Genomic DNA, 23,685 nt, shown 5'->3' with positions numbered 1-23,685 from the left:
AACTGAACCGTGAATTTTGTGTATTGTTGCACCCCTAATATACATACATATATACATATATGTACATAATATATAAATATTCGGCACTTGTGGGTTGCTTTGCTTTCACTCTTGTGTCTAGTTCTTCCCAAACCAGCTCGATGGGGTTTAAGTCTGGAGACTGTGCTGGCCACTGCATGTTTTCAAGCTTATCGTCTTGTTCGTTTTTCCTGAGGTAGTTCTGGCATAACTTGGATTTGCATAATTGCATAATTCACACTTAGGCGCATATCAGAGGGTATTGAATGGCGCTGCAGAGTGCTGTGGTAGCCGTTTTGGTTCAGGGTGCCTCTCACTCTGTACAAGTCACTGGCCCTGGATTCAGGAAAACAGCCCAGACCTTCGCAGTTCTTCCTCCATGTTTGACAGTTGATGCCACATACTGTGGAATCATCCTTTCGCCTACTCGATGGCATACAATGATTCTGTGTGATGAATCTGAGATTTCAAATTGTGATTCCTCAGTCCATAATACCCTTTTCCAGCCTTCAGTAGTCCAATGGCCCAGGCAAGCCTCTTTGTGTTATTCTGATGTCTTAGCAATGGCTTTCTTGCTGCCACACGTCCTGTCAAACATACAGCTCGAAGTCTTCTCTTCACAGTTGAAATTGAGACTTGCTTACAAAAACCACTATTATGGTGGTGTGTAACAGAACCATGGCAGACCCACTGACATTTCCATGCTTTTCAGCATTTACTTTTTTTCACACACACGGTTGCTTTTACAAACCACAGCTGCAGCTCCCCGTTCACAGCTCACTCTCTGGCAACATCAACATAAACAGTCAGCACAGACTTTTAAGCCGGTGAGGCGTGAGTGCGAATGCCACCCCTGCAGCAGCACTGCAGACCATGCCCTGCCACAGGGTGTTCTAAAAGTTTTTCTTTTCTTTTTTTTAAGTGTATTTATAAGATTTTAAGTTCAAAATTACATAAAATCACACCAGACAAAGGAAATAAAATTCAAAAACAACAACATCCAAGCTAAAACTTTTGTATATTTAAGTGTATATTTATATAAATGTGCAGCCAACTATTGGAGCTGCAGAAAGGTGCAGTGATGAAGAGGGTGTGTAGGAAGTACAGTACAGCAAGCTGTCCATACCTGAGTCCTTGTAAACTGCCATGCAAAGACAGCCTTGGCCAGCGGCTGGAAGAGGTATACCAGAAAGATAGAAGGCAGGAGAATAAACCAGGTGTAGTCTACTGAACCATCCAAGCTATACTCTCTGTGCCAAAGGAACGATATGACAACAGCCCCACCGTTGCTGTAGATGGAACAATACTGGAAGAGCATCTGGGAGAAGAATGTAATCCATAACAACAATGCTTATTCGATCCTGTTCAGGGAGGTTGCTGTGGTCTGCTCTGAGAGCCGCTAGTCACTAAGCGTCACAGTTGCAGACAAGAAAGATTCTTTAGTATGAAGAATTGGATAGCACCAGGCCCTGACATGATTCACACCTACTGGCTGAAGAATCTGACTGCACACCATGAACATCTTCCAGCACAAATGAACCAGCTACTAGTCACAGACAGACACCCAGAATGGATAACTGAAGGCTGGACAGTTCTGATCCCCATGGACCCCCAGATGGGAACAGTCCCATCAACTACCGGCCAGTAACCTGCCTTAGTACTGTATGGAAGCTCCTGTCAGGCTCCTGTTCATCATAGTGGCTAAGATGAACAGGCACATGGCTCAAAACATGAGCAAGGCACAGAAAGGTATTTGCTATCTACCAGTAGCTAGTTTTAAACTGCTTTGGTATCTCAGTACCTCAGTTACCCCCCTTAATCGTGGCGGCCGCCTGCCCTCTTCCTCCCTCTCCACCTCCACCCATGCGTGAGCACATCTTACCTGTGCCTGAAAAATTTTCAGGGGATTTAGATAAGTGCAGAGGCTTCTTAACCCAGTGCGACTTGAGTTTTCGCCAACAGACTCAAGCCTATGCTACCGACGGTGCCAAAATTGCTCTTATGGTACAACTCATGACTGGGAGAGCACTGAAGTGGGCTCAGGCAGTGCTGCGTTCCAACCCCAATGTTTCTTATCCTGACTTTCGGACCAAATTCCGCTGTGTTTTTGATAAAGGTTCTAATCCGGATGCAGCTGCTCACCGTTTGTTTTCATTAAAACAGGGCAAAAAGAGTGTGGCGGATTTCTCTGTGGATTTTTGGATCTTGGCTGTGGAGACTGGCTGGGAAGAAAAAGCACTTCGGGGGGCATTTCTCAATAGCCTCAATGAAGGACTCAGACGTGAGTTGGCCACCAAAGAATTACCCAAATCTTTGGATGCTTTGATTAATATGTGTGTCAGCCTTGATGACCACATGCGAGAATACGGAGGGCGGTCTGAGGAAGCCCGCAGGGCAACAGGAAGCCCAGGTGGTTGGCTGAGCGCTTCTTCCGATGGGTGAGGAGAAGGGTAGCATGAGCTTGAGGAGACGGAGGAGGAGCCAATGCAGCTAGGGCAAGCTAGATTCAGCAAGCCGGGGTGGAGGAAGAAACGCCAGATGGGTGAGTGCTTTGCATGCGGAAAGAAGGGGCACTTTGCAGACTCTTGCCCATCCCAGCTGAAAGATTTGGCCCATCAGTAGCGGTGGGGTTACTAATGGGTGCGACCGGAGATGTGTTACCCCACCTCAGCTGCCCCGCCAAACTTATCTTTCGGTCCATAACTCATTCCTGTAATGCACTAGTGGATTCAGGTGCGGAACAAAGCTTTATGGATGAAACTTTAGCCAGGAAATTGGGGGTCCCGCTTGTTTCCCTGCATGTTCCTTTACATGTGTCTGCCCTCAATGGGGAAGTGCTGGCCAAAGTCATGCATCGCAAGCATGAAATCACGCTGGTTCTTTCTGGTAATCTTGTTGAAAAGATAAGTTTGTTTCTGTTTAAGGCGCCTGATACTCCATTGGTGTTAGGTTACCCGTGACTTCAACATCATAACCCTCAGATAGATTGGGCCCAGGGTAGTGTGGGGGGATGAAGTGAGTGGTGTCACAAGCAGTGCTTACGGTCAGCTGTTCCCAATCTGACGCCGACAACGGCAAAGGACTCTGTCTGTGCTCCTCATCTCTCTGTTGTTCTGGCTGAGTATCATGGTCTAGCTAAAGTGTTCAGCAAGAGTTTGGCCTTGTCGCTTCCGCCTCACCGACCTTATGATTGTGGCATTGATTTGCTTCCAGGAGCTACACTGCCCACCAGCTGCCGGTACAGCCTGTCCAAGCCTTAGCGCGACTCCATGGAGCGCTATATTACTGACTCACTCTCGGCAGGCATAATTCGACCGTCCACTTCTCCGCTTGGGGCAGGATTCTTTTTCGTCGAAAAGAAAGACAAATCCCTTTGCCCCTGCATTGACTTCCGTGGTCTCAACAAAATAACCATCAAGAACAAATATCCTCTCCCTCTGCTAGCATCCGCATTCGAGTTGCTCCAGGGAGGCACCATTTTTACTAAGCTGGACCTTCGCAATGCCTATTATTTGGTTCGCATTCAAGAAGGGGACGAGTGGAAGACCGCATTCAACACGCACTTGGGCCATTTCGAATATTTGGTCATGCTTTTTGGTCTAATCAATGCTCCAGCAGTGTTTCAGGCTATGGTGAATGACGTGCTTTGGGATTTCATTAACCACTTTGCTTTTTTCCAAGACTTGTAAGGAGCATGTTGAACACGTCCGACTGCTTCTTCAACGGCTTTTGGAGAATCGCCTGTTCGTCAAAGGTGAGAAATGTGAATTTCACGTCCCAACAGTGTCTTTTCTGGGGTTTGTGATTGACCGGGGGCAGTTGAGAGCGGATCCTGCTAAGGTCAAGGCAGTGGTGGAGTGGCCGGAGCCTAAGACCCGGAAGGCACTCCAGAAATTCTTGGGCTTTGCTAACTTCTACCGTAAGTTCATTTGTAACTTCAGTACTGTGGTGTTGCTGTTGACTACTCTCACGTCTCCTAAACAGCAGTTTGTGTGGTCACCCCAGGCCCAACAGACTTTTGTGCAACTGAAACTGTTATTCTCGTTAACCCCCATTCTCATTCAAGCAGATTTATCTTGACCCTTCACTGTGGAAGTGGACACGTCGGATTCTGGTGTGGGAGCGGTCCTTTCCCAACGAGTAGAAGGTAAACTTCATCCCTGTGCCTTCTTCTCCCGTCGTCTTTCCCAGGCAGAGCGTAATTATGATGTCGGGGATAGGGAGCTGCTGGCGATCAAGTTGGCCTTGGAAGAATGGCACCACTGGCTGGAGGGGAGTGTGCATCCGGTGCTGGTCTGGATGGACGACAAGAATCTGTCGTACCTGCAGACAGCCAAACGCCTCAATGCCCGGCAAGCCAGGTGGGCCTTGTTTTTTACTCACTTTGTCATCACTTACAAGCCAGGGTCACGTAACACAAAGCCAGATGCCCTCTCGCGCCAGTTTGCTCCCAGTGGGGAGGAGGAGGAGAGGACTATCATCCCGGCCAGCTGTGTGGTGGGTGCGGTGACGTGGGAGATTGAGAAGTTGATCAGGGAGGCTCTGCAACTGGAACCTGATCCCGGTTCGGGCCCAGTGGGCTGACAGTATGTTCCCACGGCTGTCCGTATGTTCCCACGGCTGTCCGTGGCAAGGTCATTCATTGGGCACACACAGCTAAGTTCTCCTGCCACCCGGGTAAGAACCGTACCATCAAGTTCTTAAGATGCTTGTTCTGGTGGCCTGCTCTGGCGAAAGACGTCCAGGAGTATGTCGCTGCATGTACCATCTGTGCTCAGAACAAAGTTCCTAGCTCTCCACCCTTGGGTCAGTTACGGCCACTTGCTGTCGCCAGCCGTCCATGGTCTCACATAGCGGTGGACTTTGTCACTGGGTTGCCACCATCTTCAGGTAATACTGTCATACTTACCATTGTTCAGTGCTTTTCCAAGGCAGCCCATTTTGTGGCCCTGGCTAAACTCCCGCCTGCTTTGGAAACTGCTAAACTCCTCGCCCAACATGTTTTCCGTTTACATGGCATTCCCCAGGACATTGTGTCGGACCGAGGGCCCCAGTTCACTTCCCGGGTCTGGAAGGAGTTTTGTGCTGAACTGGGGGCCCAGGTCAGTTTGTCTTCTGGCTTTCATCCTCAAACGAATGGCCAAGCAGAGAGGGCAAATCAGGAACTGGAGGCCATGCTATGCTGTGTCGTCTAATCTAACTAGTCCACCTTTTTGAAGCCTCCCTGGGTTACCTACCTCTGCTCCTGTCCATCATGGAGGGGGAGCTTGTCGTGCCATCTGTCCAACATCATATTTGTCGATGTCGGCGCGCCTGGAAGGCAACGGGGCAGCCTTGCTTAGGATGGCGGAACGGAACAAGAGCTTGGCAGACCGTCGCCGCACCCCGGCACCCGCTTACCAGGTTGGCCAGAAGGTATGGCTCTCAACCAGGTACATTCCCCTTTGGACTGAGTCCAAAAAGCTGGGTCCCCGCTTCATTGGGCCTTTCCCTGTTCATTCGGTCCTCAATCTTGTGACGTTGACGTTGTCTCTGCCCCACAATATGCGGATTCATAATGTGTTTCATGTTTCTCAGGTGAAACCAGTCCAGACCAGCCTGTTGTGCCCACCTGCTGGTTCCCCACCACCTGCCCGGATTATGGACGCTAGGCGGCGCGGTAGGGGCTTCCAATATTTGGTGGACTGGGAGGGGTATGGTCTGGAACAGCGTTGCTGGGTGCCGCAATCCGCTATTCTCGATGACGATATGAATTCCGCAGGCAGCACCCAGACAAGTTTGGTCAGTCGCCGGGAGGCTCCCGTTAAAGGAGGGGTACTGTCATGATCCGACAGCCCTCGCCAGGCTGCCTCCATTTGTGTTATTGTGTGTGCGTGTGTGTATTGCTCCCTCCCCCTCTCTCCCTCTCTGTCTCTCTCGTAACGGGATTGTTTACCTCCGAGCGGTGACGAGCGTTCCCGCGCTGAGGCTGGCCGCACCTGTTGCTGATCGGAGCCGACCAGCTGTAGCCAATTATCCGCCATCTTTGGGCCTGCTTTCTTAACGGGGCGATCAAGCTTCAGTCAGCGCTGGATCATTGTGTGAAGCACGGTAGAGCAGTGCGGATGGTTTTTTGTGGCACTTTACGTTGAGCTGAGGATTGCTTACTCTGTGTGTGTTTGTGTGTTTGCCACTAGGAGAGAAACAGAAAGAAATCACGGGAGCTGGACTGCCACTTGGATAACTGTTTTGGAAGGAGTCACTATGTGCTTTTTCACTTCACAGCCACGAGCACTGCTAGGAGGAGAAGGAGGAGACCACACCTGGGCACCCATCACTTTATCCATTACCTCACTGTAAGTGAATCCACTGTCTTCTTCAAAGGGAGTCCTGCATACGAGTCCTATTTTCCACACCTACCCTGACACAAATTGTGGTCATTAATATTTTGTACTTGTAAATCGTAGTTGTGAACTGAGTTTTGTAAACTTGTAAAACAAAATATCTGAAACCTTTATGTTTGTGCATCTGTAGATGGGAATTTGTGTGTATAAATAGGATTTGTGTTTGTAAAATGTATTTACACAAGTTGTTTGTGTTAAGGTCTGTTTACAGACACAAAGCAAAAAACTATGTGTAAAACTCTGGGCTCAAGTTCCCTGCTTGTGTGTGAGTTTCAGCTTGCAAATGCAAATTTTGGTCCTGGAAGGGTAAAGGCCCATTCACGTCCCAGCGTTTTCATCACAACACCACCAAGGAAAACATTCTGTGCATGTTCGAGTTCAGTGAATTTTTTGTGACAGGTTTATTTGCTTATACAGGGACCTCTAGAGCCTTTTTAAGGGCTCAGCAGACCTCGGGGGGGAAAGCAGCGTTGTTGAAATGACACACTCTTAACTAGTCAGGATAGTTACAAAGCGTTCTTCGTTATGAATAAGCAATCTATGCTTTTATTAAACATTTGAACATAATACAACACAAACTCTCGTAGAGGATATAAAGTTAGAGAGATACATTTTTTGAAACGACCAGGACCAGGCTAGTACATGTAGAGTGGCTGCAAGAAAACGACATGCAAGCAGAGCGTAGCAGCCAGCGCAACAAATTTGGATCCTTTGCTCTTAGTTAGCGGTGAGTGCAGCGCATGTTGCATCCAAACAAAAGGGCCTTTATGCTGTGCAGCGTGAGCAATGGTCCTGGGTCAGCCCGGGCTTTGTGTTAAACGGTGTTGGGAAGGTTACTTTTATTCCACTACAGATTACAGAATACATGCCCCAAAACGAATTTTGTAACGTATTCCGTTATGTTTCTAAATGAGAGTAGCGTATTCTGAATACTTTCGATTACTTAATATACTTTCATGCTTTCTACAACTACATGAATGTACTATTGCTGTATGATTTATTACTATTACTGAAGGCTACTTGCCAAATTATATCTTGGGAAAAATAAAGGAGTTAGTCAGTGTACCTGAGCTTCCTTATATTGCTCTCTCAGCTGTTCAAGCATGGCCTGAAACTCCTCCTCCTTCTCCTGAGCTTCCTTTTTGACAATCTGGTTCTCCTCGTCATAGGCCATAGCTACAACACCCAGGATCAGGTTGATCAAGTAGAAGGAACCAAGGAATATTACAAGCATAAAAAAGATCACGTATGGCTTCCCAGATGTCCGCAAAGTCTGGAAAAACAAACAAGAATTTGGTGTTTTTACAGTTACTTAAAATACAGTATTGATACTTGGCATATGTGGCTATAAAATTCTACCCTTTTACAGTGAATACTTTCTATTTTAGAAGCTCTCAAATTTGAGGTGCCTGTAAATTTGTCACTTTCATTTTTTATAAAGTAATCATCAAGTCTCAGACGTGTGGCAGGCAGGAATTGGACCCAAAATGCAAGACTCTGAAAACAATGTGTAAACCTCAAAACAGCTTCGTTGCCAAAGTCTTATTACAATAAGAACTTAAATTCAGAGCACATAATCTGACCAGCAGAAACTGAAATGGAAGAGGGACGCACACAGTTTGAGGGATAGTGTAACAATAACCAAAGGGGAGACTGCACACAGCAGGTAATCAGAGAGATGGGAAATAACAAGGAACACGGCTGAACAGAATCTAACTGACGAGACGGAGGGGAAGCGAAATTGAACATAATATACTTGAAGAAGGACACTAAATAAATCAGGAAATTAATGAATGAATGCAAATAGAATGAGACCAAATAGAACACAGAGAGACCAGACAGACACAGGAACATAGCAAAGGATAACAAAAACATGGAGACTAGACAGACTACAAAAGGAGACGCTGATGACAAGACAGAGGCAAGACCAGAAAAAGCTAGCTAGCTAGCTCAGTGCGTTGAGCAGGTGACCATATGGCTGAGAGCGGCTTGGGCCAGCTTGGGTTCGAATCTGACCCGCAGGCCTTTGCCACATGTCTTCATCTCTCTCCCTCTGCTCTCCTGTCATTTCTTCACTGTATCTGTCAATAAAGCCCAAAAAGGCCAAAAATCTAATTATACAAAAGAAGATGACACAAATTTTTGAGCTCCCAAAAAAGTTATTCTGTTCATCTGGATGTAGCGTTTTCTTCAAATCTCAGCAAACACCTAGCATGCTGCCATGGGAATGTGGGATCCCCTCAGTGACATGACCACTGCGGCACCGGGCAAACTTCCACCGGCCCCACCCCAGGTAAACAGGTGAAAATAAATTTCAGAATGACAGGACTTTGTGCTGCGGAATCTTTGATTTCATTTATTTTTTGCTGTGCTTTACTTGCATCTATTTGAAAGAGTGAGTATAAACACAAAGAATTAATGTATTTTATATTCTGGAATATGCAGAAAAGAGGTTTAAATGTTAAAGAAATTTCTTCAAGTCAAAGACTGTTGCATATAATTTAACTTTTGCTTGATGCAATGTGCATAAAATTAAAAGATTAAAACTAATTAAACAACTTTTAAAAAAATACTTTTTTTTCCCAATTTTATATGATGGATTATGCAGAAAAAATTGAATTGGCCTGAAAGGTCTATTGCATTAATACGTAATCAGGTTGTGTATCATGTTTTTTTTTTAAGTAACTAAGTATTAAAGTAAGTAATTACTTTTGAAAATAAGTAATCAGTAAAGTAACAACATTACTTTCTTGGATAAGTAATTAGTAACTAATTACTGTTGTCAAGTAACTTGACCAAAACTGATGATGACTGGTGAAACATTTCTCCCACTAAAAACACTACATCCTGATGAACAGAAGCAACTCTTTTGGGATCTCCTTACCTGGCTTATTGGGCATGCATCAAGATAATTTTTGAGCTTAATTTCCTAGAACAAATAACAATGAATAAAAAACCCAGTTGAGCTTGGTTCCAAGCCTTCTTTGGCTGGAGTAGAAGGAGTAGTGTTCTAGACATCTCATCTTAAGTCTATATTTTAAGCCTACATTTTAGAGATTTTACATTTTAGAGACATAAATGAGGACCTTTTAACAAATGTGTTCCCATGTGATGATGTAATCTTGTTTTTTAATTCAAATATGCTTTTATAATTAAATACTGCCCCCCCCTTTTTTTGTGTGTATATTTATAGTATCCTTCTTATGCATTTCATGCATGTGTTATTTTCAGACAGGTGGGGGTTTTGTCACTTCCCCCCCCTCCTCATCATTAATGATCTAGTCCAGTATTTACTTGGGTGTGACTTAACCAAATAACCAATACCTACCTATTATATGTCAGCTGATCTATCCATGAAGTTTTGACTGGTTAATTTGAAATTTTTTCTGTTTTTGTTTTACTATGACCCTGATGAAGGCCACAAGCCGAAACGCGTTGGTCAATTATTAAAGTTGTTCATCTTCCCTCAAGTGTTGCTGGAGTTCCTGCATTGTGAATTCTTTCATCCTCTCCATGCACCTTGGAAGTAGGTGAAGTTGTGCCAGAAATTTTTGCGGCGATTTACCAAAATTATATTAACCATATTAACCTGAAGTATATTCAAGAGTAACAAACCTACAAGAAATTTAGCAAAATATAAAACTTATTAAATAAATACAGTTAGTTATAGTGACAATTACAATTATTTACAGTGACACACTAGGCCATTCTCATAAAATCCATCCACCATGCTAGTATAAAGCTTTTGTGTCATTTTGTGTCAACCTATGTTTCATATCATGACTGAGAAATACTGTCATTAGAGAGCTTGTTAATAGTCTCAATTTTGCTACTTAATTGTAAGGAGTGCTAAAAGTGAGAGTGTCATACAGAAACCTCTAAATATTGTCTTTAAAGAAAATATGGTGGTGGATGAATGCTTTTCCTGCAAACACAGCAAGCCCCGCCTCTTTATATGGCAAGAGAAGGAGTAATCTGAACCTACAGGTTAAATGTCTTATCAAAACCAACCAAACATGTTCTCACGGGGTAAGTGATCAGCAAAAGGAATAAAGTAAATTGAATGTTAAATGTAAAATTTTATATTAAAACAAGGGATTTTATTAGAAAACTGACCAATAGCCTGAATAATGCAAAAGTTAAACACACTGAAAATTTACCAAAATGAGCATTACTAAAATTGTACACAATCATTTTACATTTTTATTGTCTTTTAGTTTACCCTTTTTAGCCTACCTGCTGATACAGCTTTTCCCAACAATCCTGTGTCATCAGTCTGAAAAGGGAAAGGAAGGCCCAGCCAAATGTGTCAAAGCTGGTATAACCATTGTCTGGGTTATTTCCCACATTGTCGCACATATACCCCTCTGGACACTTCCTGCAAGAAAAGATCTGTTAAGATCTGAAAGAATTGTCAATGCAATACTATGAAAGAATGCATGAAACAACACTAATTCCATGAAAGTTGGGTGCTGAACAGACCAGTTGCTGGATTTCTGGGAAAGGAAAGTTGTCCCATTTTTGGCTGATTTAGCATTCTAGCAATCCTACATCTTTGTTGTTGTATTTTTCATTTGGTGATGTGCCGAATGAGATTTATTTCCCCCCTGCTGCCTAGCAGATAGCAGAAGTTACAACAAATACAAAACATAACAATAAATAGACAATAATAAAATAAAAATAAATAAATAATTTTAAAAAATGTGCAAAATGTAAATAAAAACAAAACGCAATGATTTAATTACATTCATTGTACTGCATTCATTGCCTGGCCAGAAAAATGTTCCTCTACTGAAAATTGACTTGAAAGATATCTTATCATCCACATTACATAACCCTCAAAAGATTCAGACAATCTAAAGTGTTTAAGGTATAAAACAACATAAATTGGAACTCGTGATCTTCAGGCATTGCAAAAAAAAAAAAAAAGCATTCATGATTCTGCCATGGAAATCACTGCAAACACTCCCAGACATCATTGTCATCCACAAATAAAAAAGAAGAAGCTATCTGTGAACATGATCCAGAAAATGTTTTACGATTTGAAAATGAGCAGTGTATGCCCCCATCCAGATGGCATGATGTTCAGGGAAGGCCTTGCATATTTCAGCTGAAACAGCCTGCTTGCAGTCTAGACCTTTCACCTATTGAAAACATTCTGTGCATCCTAAAATGAAAAAACAAACAAACAAAACAAAACAAAAAAGACTATGAACAATATTCCTCTCCAGAATTTCAGCAGCTGGCCTTCTCAGTTCCCAGACATTTATTGATTATTGTTAGAGATGAGGGGATGTTACACAGTGATACTTTTTCTATTTTCTGTTGTAGATAAAATATATTTTTATTACATTAGAAATTTACTGCAGTCTGTTTTTTACACATACACAATACTGACATTTTTGTAAAACTGGGGCTGTACCAGGATTGTGTTCATTTTGTATTTTATTCAGTTCTCTTATAACTGGAGAGCCAACTTGCTTACCCAGCTCCAATGCTGCTGCCACAAAGTAATGGATGTTTTTTGTTGTCAGGCAGGTAATAGTAAAGACCTGATGGGGAAAGAAGGAAAATAGCTGTTATTTATTATTGTATGCAATTCATGGGGAGACTATGACAAGAATGGTTTGTTAGAGGTCCAAAACAATACATAAAACAGCAGAAGTAGAATTAGGTTACAATTATACAATGTAGAAGACAACAAGAGTGCTTCATTCTTGTATTGCAAATGTTTTATTGAATCAGAGAAGAGTGAAATACATATTAAGAGCTTAACATACACAGCCCAACAACAAGCTATTGGGACGTTTTGGCTTCTTTGTCATGGTAAGCTGTGTGGCAGGCAGGATGAACGTCTCAAATGCAGGACTCGTACATGGAAAAGTAAACTCGAAATGGCACCTTTATTTGCTGGGAAAAATAATCCATGAAATAAACTCACAAAAAACAAACCAATACTTGAACACGGAAACCAAGAACTAAACACTGGGAGGCTATAAAACTAGGAAGCTGGAAACTGGAGAAGAAGGATGAAAAAACCAGGAGCACGAAGAAAACACACAGCAAAGAGGGTATGACACGACAACAGACTGAGGAAAACACTGGGCTTAAATACACACAGGAGTAACAAGGGAATCTGACACAGGAGGAGAGCACAGCTGGGAATCACACATAAAGACACAGGAAGGAAGCAAAACTGAACACACTGCACACAGGACAAGGAACTATCAAAATAAAACAGGAAACATGAGACATTCATAAAGACCCAGACTTGACACTGGGACATACAGGGAGTGCAGAATTATTAGGCAAGTTGTATTTTTGAGGAATAATTTTATTATTGAACAACAACCATGTTCTCAATGAACCCAAAAAACTCATTAATATCAAAGCTGAATGTTTTTGGAAGTAGTTTTTAGTTTGTTTTTAGTTTTAGCTATTTTAGGGGGATATCTGTGTGTGCAGGTGACTATTACTGTGCATAATTATTAGGCAACTTAACAAAAAACAAATATATACCCATTTCAATTATTTATTTTTACCAGTGAAACCAATATAACATCTCCACATTCACAAATATACATTTCTGACATTCAAAAGCAAAACAAAAACAAATCAGCGACCAATATAGCCACCTTTCTTTGCAAGGACACTCAAAAGCCTGCCATCCATGGATTCTGTCAGTGTTTTGATCTGTTCACCATCAACATTGCGTGCAGCAGCAACCACAGCCTCCCAGACACTGTTCAGAGAGGTGTACTGTTTTCCCTCCTTGTAAATCTCACATTTGATGATGGACCACAGGTTCTCAATGGGGTTCAGATCAGGTGAACAAGGAGGCCATGTCATTAGTGTTTCTTCTTTTATACCCTTTCTTGCCAGCCACGCTGTGGAGTACTTGGACGTGTGTGATGGAGCATTGTCCTGCATGAAAATCATGTTTTTCTTGAAGGATGCAGACTTCTTCCTGTACCACTGCTTGAAGAAGGTGTTTTCCAGAAACTGGCAGTAGGACTAGGAGTTGAGCTTGACTCCATCCTCAACCCAAAAAGGCCCCACAAGCTCATCTTTGATGATACCAGCCCAAACCAGTACTCCACCTCCACCTTGCTGGCGTCTGAGTCGGACTGGAGCTCTCTGCCCTTTACCAATCCAGCCACGGGCCCATCCATCTGGCCCATCAAGACTCACTCTCATTTCATCAGTCCATAAAACCTTAGAAAAATCAGTCTTGAGATATTTCTTGGCCCAGTCTTGACGTTTCAGCTTGTGTGTCTTGTTCAGTGGTGGTCGTCTTTCAGCCTTTCTTACCTTGGCCATGTCTCTGAGTATTGCACACCTTGTGCTTTTGGGCACTCCAGTGATGTTGCAGCTCTGAAATATGGCCAAACTGGTGGCAAGTGGCATCTTGGCAGCTGCACGCTTGACTTTTCTCAGTTCATGGGCAGTTATTTTGCGCCTTGGTTTTTCCACACGCTTCTTGCGACCCTGTTGACTATTTTGAATGAAACGCTTGATTGTTCGATGATCACGCTTCAGAAGCTTTGCAATTTTGAGACTGCTGCATCCCTCTGCAAGATATCTCACTATTTTTGACTTTTCTGAGCCCGTCAAGTCCTTTTTTTGACCCATTTTGCCAAAGGAAAGGAAGTTGCCTAATAATTATGCACACCTGATATAGGGTGTTGATGTCATTAGACCACACCCCTTCTCATTACAGAGTTGCGCATCACCTAATATGCTTAATTGGTAGTAGGCTTTCGAGCCTATACAGCTTGGAGTAAGACAACATGCATGGAGAAGATGATGTGGACAAAATACTCATTTGCCTAATAATTCTGCACTCCCTGTAGAGATATGACTGATGAGGGGAACAGAGGGAACATGAAACACGGAGATGAGAGTAACTAAATGTGGCACATAGGGAAACTAAAGGCTACAGAAAAGTATATAACACATGGAGACAAATAAGGAAAACATGAATAACACTAAATCAAAGAATATTCATTCAGAGCCTGAACACAAATACCGGGTCGCAGACCCAGGACCATGACATTCTTACTCTATGGCCCACGATTTATTTGAATTAAGAAGACATCTATCACTATTACTATCAAACTATTTTGGTACAGTGACCACCAAGCTAGGTGAGTGGCTCCAGCAGATCCCAGGAACAACATCCAAGGTCTCTGCTGGGAAGAGTGCAGTCCTAGAAGCAGCAAAGATACCAATCAGGACCCTCAAGCTTTCTTCTTCCTGATTTTGCTCTCACTCGGTATAGCTACATTTATCACTACAGCTGTCTTCCTCTGCTTGCCCACCACTACTACACTACCACTCAAAAGTTTTAGAACACCCCAATTTTTTATTGAAAAATATACAGATTATTGTTTCTTTCCACTCTGAAATGAAAGCATACTACAAATAAGCACAACTCTGAGGCTTGACTCAGATGAATTTTCTCTCAGCAGCAGGTCTTGGTCTTTCTTTCCTGGAGCGGTCCTTATGTAAGCCAGTTTTGTCGTAGCGCTTGATCAGCTACAAATACCCCCGCATATGGTGGAATGGCCAACTGAAAGTCAGACAGTCGCCAGAAGCTCCCAATATTTTTTTTTCCAGTTCAGAAAAACTAAGTATATCTTAGTCAGGATGGACAATTCAACAGTGGTCTCTTACATAAACAGGCAGGGAGGAGCATGCCACCTTCTCCTGTTAAAACTGACTCTCTCTCTCTCTCTCTCTCATATATATATATATATATATATATATATATATATATATACACACATATTAAAAAAGCATTAAAGAGGAAAATCAAATACTCACTCATGTTTTTAATGTCCACAGTCACATTTGTGTAATCTTCTAGTATGCACTTATTTTTCAGATTGCCCATAAACAGTTGTAACCCTATTAGGGCAAAGACGCTCAAGCAGAAAACGGTGAGACTCATCACATCAGTGAGTTTCTTCACAGACTGGAACAATGCACTAATGATGGCTTTTATGCCTGTCAAACACAAAATTGTTTACAGTCAGTTAAGAAACAGTAAATATTATTAGCATGTATAAGCAAACAATACAAAGTGATGCCAGTGGATTTTATCTTTAGAAACACTTAGTGTCAACAATGGTGTCTTTATTCAATATATTCTTTTTCCTTGTTCAATGGTGCCGCCATTATTCAATCCATTTTTGGAAATTTTAGAAGGTATGCTTTGTAGCTATATTTGTAGCATATTTCATTTGAGCATTCATGGACTTAGAATGAGACCACTCGTTGTTTTTTTTATTGCCATCTATAGAACCAGTCATAAGATGACATGCATCCTAAGTCATGTAAGCCAACTTATCATTTATTAACATGTATTTTCTAACACGAGATTGATTTATCTAAGAAATCTGAATGTGTCTATAAGCCAGAAAACAGTAAAATGGAAGACATGCATTCACCAATAAGACACTAATAAGACCATCCTTTATGGAATAGTATGGCTTCTTTAACCATATGAAAAGTGGGTGGAGGCTAAATTATACTATAAACTATTTAGAGATCCAAGTGGTAGAGCAGTACATGGTTTTGCATTTTGCTCCATGGACAAACAAAATTGCACAGAACTCACAGAATAACTGTGCAAACAAAATTAGATCTTCTTGTATAGCTCACAGAAAGGTCCACAGTTAAGCGAGAGGAAAATATCCACGCACCAAAAGGGATCCAATTAATTATTATATATAATTATTAAACCATAAAAGAACAAAACAAAAATGGTAACTGCTTACCTGGAATGACAGAAACTGCTTTGAAAGCTCTTAGTACTCTGAATGTCCGAAGGACTGAAACATTGCCCAGGGGTACATACCTGCAAGAAAAATTATAATTATTTTAGAAAATTTACAGAGATGACAGTAGGTGTAACATAGAACCATGCAAAAACAGTAATAATGAAGCTACAATCAGTACCAAAAAATAACACCAACAAGTAATGTCTCTGTTTATGAAAGCCTGATTATTTTTTTCTTTGGTGAGTCAATTCCAAATGTGTGACAAAAACTACAAAAATAATGAAAAAGCCCTGTACTTACGCCATGACAACGACAGAGAAATCCAGCCAATTCCAGGGATCTCTTAGAAATGTGAACTTTCCTATACAGAACCCCCGAGCTAAAATTTTAACGAGGGATTCAAAGGTGTAAATCGCTGTAAATGTGTACCTGTTAGAAAAAGGAACACCAGTTACTCTTCACAGTATCTACACTGTGTGTATGTTATGTATGTTTGTAGAACACTTACTCCACGTTCTTTGCCCAGACAGGGGGATCGCTCAGTGTCATAAATGCACAGTTAGTGAGAATAGTGCACATGATCACCACGCTGAACAATTTACAGGCTGTTGTCAAGGAAGTAACTGATTTTGTTGTGAAAGTATTTTTTTTTTCCGTATAAATAAAGTAACAATGTGAACATGTAACCCTGGGCTTATCTCCAAAAGTTGATTCTGTTCATCTGGACGTGGCGTTTTGTGGGAGAAACATTTCGTCACTCATCCAAGCTGACTGCAGTTTTCCCCAATCTTATAAACAGTACATTTGCATAATGACTGAAGGAACAATGGGCTTGGAGGTCAGTAATCTTAATTATGCAAATTCTCATGACCATTGATCATCAACCACTGACCAAAACCCTCTGATCAAAGACCACTGATCAATGGCCATGAATCAACTTTTGGAGATTTGCTTTCCTGGATGATTGAGAATGCATCAAAACCCTGGGCTTACATCAGCAGACAGCTCAGCATCAACATTATTCATGCGTATCAGATTCATATCCCAATAAAAGGATATGAGTGTACTAGAATCTGAATTGATAGCCTTCGTAGAGGGTTGAAGGCACTCAGGAGGTACAAGGCTCGACTGGCATTGAAGCGAAAAATGACCTTTCCTTTGTTTAATACAATGAAAGTCTGGGAGAGAAACAGACAGACATTTATACATCTTTATACTCTTATACATATGGATACTCTTTGGCTGTCTTGCATTGTATCATTATAATTTACATCTATATAACATTATATAATACTTGCAAAAGTGTTGAGCCACTTTTTATATTTAAAAATTTTTAAATATTGAGAGATTTATTGAGACATCTGCAAACATATATAGAAATACAATATATAAGGCAAAAACAGAGTTTGCGCAGAGTTAGTCAATATTTGGCATGACCACCTTTATTTTACAGCTTGAAATGTCTTAGGCAAGCTTTCATTGGAATTGCTTTAAGTAGTCTTCAGACATAGTTCTTGAGGGAGCTTCCAATGCTCTTCTTTGGATGTTGGCTGCTTTTTCTTCTGTTCTGTCAAGATGATCCCAAACTGCTTCAGTAATCTTAAGCTTTGGGCTCCTAGGAGACCTGATAGTATTTCACTGTGTGTTTTCCAATCTGGGTATGCTTTTACTTCATTGTTAGTGTGTTTGGGATCATTGTCATGCAGAAAAATGTGAACGATTACTAATCATGCGCTTTCCAGATGGTATAGGAAGGTATAAGAAAATCTGTCAGCACATTTCTGTGTTCATAATTACATTAAATTTGACAAGATCTCCACCACCACTGGCTGAAATGTAGCTCTGACAGAGACTTCACCATGTTTTACAGATGGCTGTATATGCTCACTGTTTATCAAGTCAACAACCAGATGCTTTGCTCAGGTCCTGTGTCAGGATTTTTTCTGGCTGGATTTTTTCCTATTTGTTAAGAGCAGATGTGACGTGACAAACGGAGATGAAGGGTGATGATGAAAAGAAAGCAACCCCTGGAGGCCATTGCCAGATCCTTTTTACCCCACCCACCACCCGTTTGACCAGTTGACCTCTCGTCTGTGCCTCAGGTCAATCAGATCCCACACCTCCAGACTCACAAACAACTTATTCCCTTGGGCCATTCAAACTGTTAGCAAACACTATCCCTCTACACCCTAACCCTGCCCATTCACCTCATCAATCTGAGCCACGGTCTGAGTAACTCTCCATCACTCAAGGCACCTACACATGGACTTTATACTCAAACCTTGTCACTATTTCCAAGGCATTTTGAAGACATTTCTCCTGTGACCTCAATGCCTTTGCCACTTGGTCCCTCAGTGTGCCTTTTCCATTGTGTGGTTTGTCTTGTTTTTGTATATATTCAGGGGTGCACATAAGTGGTCCGCAGGTGCGCATTCGCTGTCAAAATAAAAGACGTGCACCAGATAAGAAGTTGCAACACGCATTTGCGTACATATAAAAGGCACTGTTTTTGTCCGCTAGAGTGGGATTTTCACGGCTTATTCTGCACCACATCTCTGTGCATTCATCATTTGTTTGAAGCCAGCTAACCTCCTGCAACCACTTTTCCGAGAATACGCGCGTCTTTTGAGGTTCGGACTCCTTCTGACATTTCTTTGGAGGTGGAGGAACACCAAAGTAATTGCCTAAAGGAGCTTACTTCTTCGACATCTTTAAGAGTTCTAAACAAATATCTGTCCTCCTCCAGAAAATCCTATGTACACAAACGCGTGTTGCAACTTCTTATCTTTTGCGCGTCTTTTATTTTAACAGCGAATGCGCACCTGTGGACCACTTATGTGCACCCCTGCATATATTCCTCTAGTTTGTATATTTTCCTCTTGATTGTGTGTATCTCTCCTGTTTGTTATTTATTCCTCATCTTACTATTTATATTGAATTTCTGCACAGTTTGCTTGGAACACCCATAAATTCATTGTACATGTACAATGACAATAAAAAGCTATTCTGTTTTATTCTTTTTCTATTCTTATGGTGGAGTCATAAACACTGACCTTAAGTGGGGAAAATAAGACCTGCGGTTCTTTGGACGTATTCTGGGGTCTTTTGTGACCTCTTTCATGAATGATCGATGTGCTCTTGGGGTAATTTTGTCATCAGTTATTAAGTTTAGGGGGCAATCTGTTTTTCATACATGGCCATATAGGTTTGGATTTTTTCTGAAAATGAGTGTAAAACCAGCCAATGACCAAAGAAAAATTTTCAGGAAGCCTTGAGAACTATTGCTCAACACCACTTGCAAGAATTATAAGTGACAAGAAAGTCTGATTCCTTGAAAGCAAAAAGTCCAAACCTCCACTAAGGCAGCTCTGTGCAGTTATTTACTATTAAGGAAACCGCATTATGTTTGTACATCTTCATTTTATTTTCTTTCTTCTTTTTAAATGTATTTTAAGATGTTTTTAGTGTGGTAAAAGCAAGTACATAGTGCAGCCATTTGTTATTTGCCCTGTTGAAACACATTTTAATGTACTTGGCATAATGTAAAGCATACTTATTTTCTATTCTTTTTTAATCTATGTAGACTAATTTTCTTTCGCTGACAATACTTTCTTTATAAATATAATACATTCTACATCACATGATGTAAAATGATGAAAACATAAAAGCGAGATCAGAGGTCACATAAAGTATGGAGTAATGTGAAATTTAGAATCCGCATATACTAGTGTCCTTTCCTAAATTTTGCTAATACAAACATTTTATGAAAGTTCAAACATCTGACCTCTAATTAGAGGTCAAATAAGGTCAAAGTAATGTGATATTACCATGTATCTGTCATGCGGCGGCTGTGTGAAGGCAAGAGAGGACCCAAATGCACGGCTCAAGACACGCGGGGATAAACTCAAAAGGCAGGTCTTTATTAATAGGAACATAAGAAGTCATACAAGACTATACTGGGAGAAACTAAAGCTGAGGCGCTGGGAAGACACAGGGGAACGCACACAACCTAGAGGGATGACGCAACATGGAACAAAGGGATACTCTGACATAAATACACAGAAGGTAATGAGGGAAGTGGGAACACACGGGGAACACAGCTGAGGACAATTACTCATGACCGAGCGGGGAGGACACGAAACTGAAAATACTGACACCAAGATGTGGACCTTAAACACAACACAGTACACAGAGAAAGAGGCAGAGAGAGAGAGAGGCAGAGAACAAGGATGAATACACGAGGGGATGAGGAGAACACAGAACACAAGGACGGGAACACGGTACCAGAACAAACACCACAATAAAAGCATGGACACAGGGGGAATCCAAATACCAAACCAAACAATCCAATGAACATAAGGAACAAAATACAAAACCACAGGAAAACTAAGAACACTGGGTCAAAATGACCCAGGACCATGACAGTATCATTCCCTGTATACCTATATTTTGTCAATACCATCAGTGCCAGCAAGAAATGTAGTTTTGAATTTTAAATAGCTCTTTAAAGCAGTATTTTTATTTTAACCTTCAGATCAATACTGAAACAGAGTCAGATCAAAAGTGTTTACAGACAGAATGACACATGCACATATCAAAAACATTACCTCCTTTACAGTGGTAATCAAGTGTGGTTCAAGACTTTTGCACACTACTGCCAGCTGACTAAGATATAACAGTAGTTATATCTTGCTTACTAAATGTCAGCAATAATTAATAAGAACCTTTATATATTGATGACAAATGTCATTAAAATCATTTTTACATTTTAAAGCCAAAAGTACCATAATAATACCTGCATGCAGTGTCACAAATGATGACTTAATCTAAATGGAAAAATGTTTTCTTTGTCACAATAGCCTTCTTCCTTATGAGGCACAATCCAATACTGATTCTCTTGTGTTCAGAGCAGTGATCTAAACTTTGAGCTTAGTGCTCAAGGTTAAATTCAAACAAACCTACCTTCTGATTATTGTAGTAGGGATCCAGGTCCTCCAGTGGTATCGACACCAGGCCGTCTGGAATGTCCCCATATACAAGGGGGAGTGATTTGCCTTCCTTTAGGTCACGGCTGGGTGTAAGCTTAATTTCATTTTTGCATTCTTCCTTCTTTTGTTTGGGTTTCTTGGCATTCTCTTCAGCAATCCTTCTTTTGATGGCTTTAAGGGACTCGCGACTAAAGGGACGGAAGCTGTCTGGACTTGGTGGCACAAACAACTGTGCCACATTTTGCATCTTGCTACACCTTCAGAATGAACAGCTAGCTTCCAACATGAAAAAAGTCTGTAGGGTTAGAAAATATATGATAAACAGAACAGCGTAAACAGCAGAGTTATATTGTCTTTACATCCATTATTTGGCTAAAAGATGCAAATGAAAACTTGTTATGTTATGGCTTGCCTCTCACTAATCACTTGCAATTCAACAGATTTTTACTGACCAATTGTTTTAATGTAGAATAGAGGAAGGTAGGTTTGTTTCTCTTCTTTGATTGGAGGAAAACTGGGGGTATTATGAGCTGTCATGCACCTGTCAAGTTCCTTTCAGCTGTGGTAAAATTAGATCTACTAATAGGTCTGACTGGTACGATGTGTTAGAAATACCTATGCACTATTAAATATGAATGCTGGGGTTGTGATTTGGTGCTATATAAATAAAATGTAATTGAACTGAATTAAGTTGAGTTGAATTCAGCTGAACTAAAAAGCCCCACAGATTGCTTAGTATCTGTCTGGGTTCCTCTCTCTGGCTTTAGCATGATACAAATGCAATCGCAATTGTCACAAACTCAATGGTTTATCAATTGTCCTCATTACTCAGTTTTACCTTTGTGGTTTAATGTGTGTGTGAAACGAAAGGCAACAAAAAAAGCTTTAAGTTTGAATGTACTCTCTTTCTCCAAGAGCAGAAATGGGTAATAATGAAATACATATACTTTGTTACTTTGTACTTTAGGTTTAAGACATTTGCTGGGAGTAATTGCGCTTCACTGGACACTTTCAAGCATCACACTAATTTGAACCTAAATGGAGGAAGCCACAACGTATAAAAGACAGCCTCTAGTGTATCCATCACCAGTTGTTATCTCAATGAAGAAAAGAAAAAGGGAAAAAAACCAACAAACAACCCCCCCCCACACACACACATAATTTATGCATCATTTATAGAAGTACATTCAGGGGTTAAAGTGGGCTGGAATGATCCAGAACAGCGTTTTGGTACTGATCTCAGTAGCTTGTGGTCATGGCACTTACGCATCTCTCTAGGGTCACACAAGAGGATAAAAGGGAGTAATGTTTTTTTAAGTGGCAATTAAACACGGAAGCAAATTTCAAACAGCTCAACAAATATCAAAAAACGCACACACTGTTTCTGTTCAGTGTGTTGCACAATCTGTCTGCTAGCTAAAGGTACAGCTGCTGTATTTCCTTGGGAGTTGAAAGAAAGTCAGATAGTAGCTCTATTGTGTAGCAGTTTACATCTGGTGTAAAAATCTAACACATCATATATAGGGGATGACCCCCTATTAATAAGGGGGCAGCTAAAAGTTACTTTTTTAGAAAATGTGCTATAACTTCACCAGAGATTAAGAAACATATAATACAGAACAAGCAAGGAAGAAAAGTGATTGTTTTTAAAGGTAAGGACTGCTCAGTCAGATTTGATGAACTGGAAGCTTTCATGTGATGCCCTCCTTCATTCTACAGGGTTTTTTTGTTGTTGTTGATGTTGTAAAAGTAGTCAGAATCAGAAAGACTTTATTTATCCCCAAGGAGCAATTAAGATTACCTTTATAAACAAATATCTGTACTTTCTACTACATTTTCAAAATGGACCTGTTACTTTAGGTTCAAGAGCATCATTTATAGCGTTTAAGAAAGTGCAGGTGACTGTAAGTTGTGTTTACACTACTTCAGCATCTAGCTAACTCTACAGAAGAGGAGGAAGCATGAAGTGAGTGATGTTTCTTTTTAACTGGCAGGTAATTTAAAATTCAGCATTTCTATCAGCTTAACAAACATCAGTAAATAGACAAACTGTTTGGGTGCATTTTGTTGCACAGTGAGTTGCTAGCTAAAGATCCAGCTGCTGTATTATATAAATAAACCAATACTGTATAAAGGGAATTAAAAAGCAGAAACATGATTTTCTGCAAACATAAAATAAACCTTGATTTCCTGTAGCTCAGCCTGCAGTGAGTAACCTCTAAACAGGAATGCATCATTCTGTCAGCGTCCAGCTCATTATGCACAGCTTAAGATATGAGCCACTTCAAAGCTTCAGTATCCCTTCTTTAGTTTATCAGTAACCAGTCTTTAATATTTAATTTTGTATGACCTCAAAGTGCGTTTTTGTACTTAGATGAGATAAGAGGTGGTTTGTGATAGATTTCAACTGCATGCAACATATGTCAAAAAACAACAATAAAAGCAAAAACTAAACCCTTTGATTGTATGCACATCCCATATCACTTTTTTTTTTTAAGAAAACAGAAAAGG

The 23,685-nt window shown here is 41.0% G+C and overlaps 1 pseudogene across 1 annotated transcript in view; it reads right to left on the bottom strand.

Annotated features, from left to right (window-relative positions):
* The window catches only part of LOC146370577 (sodium channel protein type 2 subunit alpha-like), a 41,897-nt pseudogene extending 20,476 nt beyond the window's left edge, over positions 1-21,421 (bottom strand). Inside the window, exons 1-10 of the transcript XR_014802889.1 lie at positions 21,149-21,421; positions 17,246-17,364; positions 16,695-16,784; positions 16,487-16,615; positions 16,184-16,263; positions 15,224-15,410; positions 14,871-14,887; positions 11,887-11,977; positions 10,638-10,779; positions 7,468-7,674 (exon numbers count right to left, since the gene is read on the bottom strand). The product of XR_014802889.1 is annotated as a sodium channel protein type 2 subunit alpha-like (transcript). The remainder of the gene's footprint in view (positions 1-7,467; positions 7,675-10,637; positions 10,780-11,886; positions 11,978-14,870; positions 14,888-15,223; positions 15,411-16,183; positions 16,264-16,486; positions 16,616-16,694; positions 16,785-17,245; positions 17,365-21,148) is intronic.
* Positions 21,422-23,685: the final 2,264 nt, after the last annotated feature.

This window comes from Perissodus microlepis, chromosome 16 (genome assembly GCF_051167445.1).
Source record: "Perissodus microlepis isolate ML-2025 ecotype Zambia chromosome 16, ASM5116744v1, whole genome shotgun sequence".
Lineage (NCBI taxonomy): Eukaryota > Metazoa > Chordata > Actinopteri > Cichliformes > Cichlidae > Perissodus > Perissodus microlepis.
Note: the sequence above shows the minus strand (reverse complement) of the source record. Positions and strands in the feature narration are given on the sequence as shown.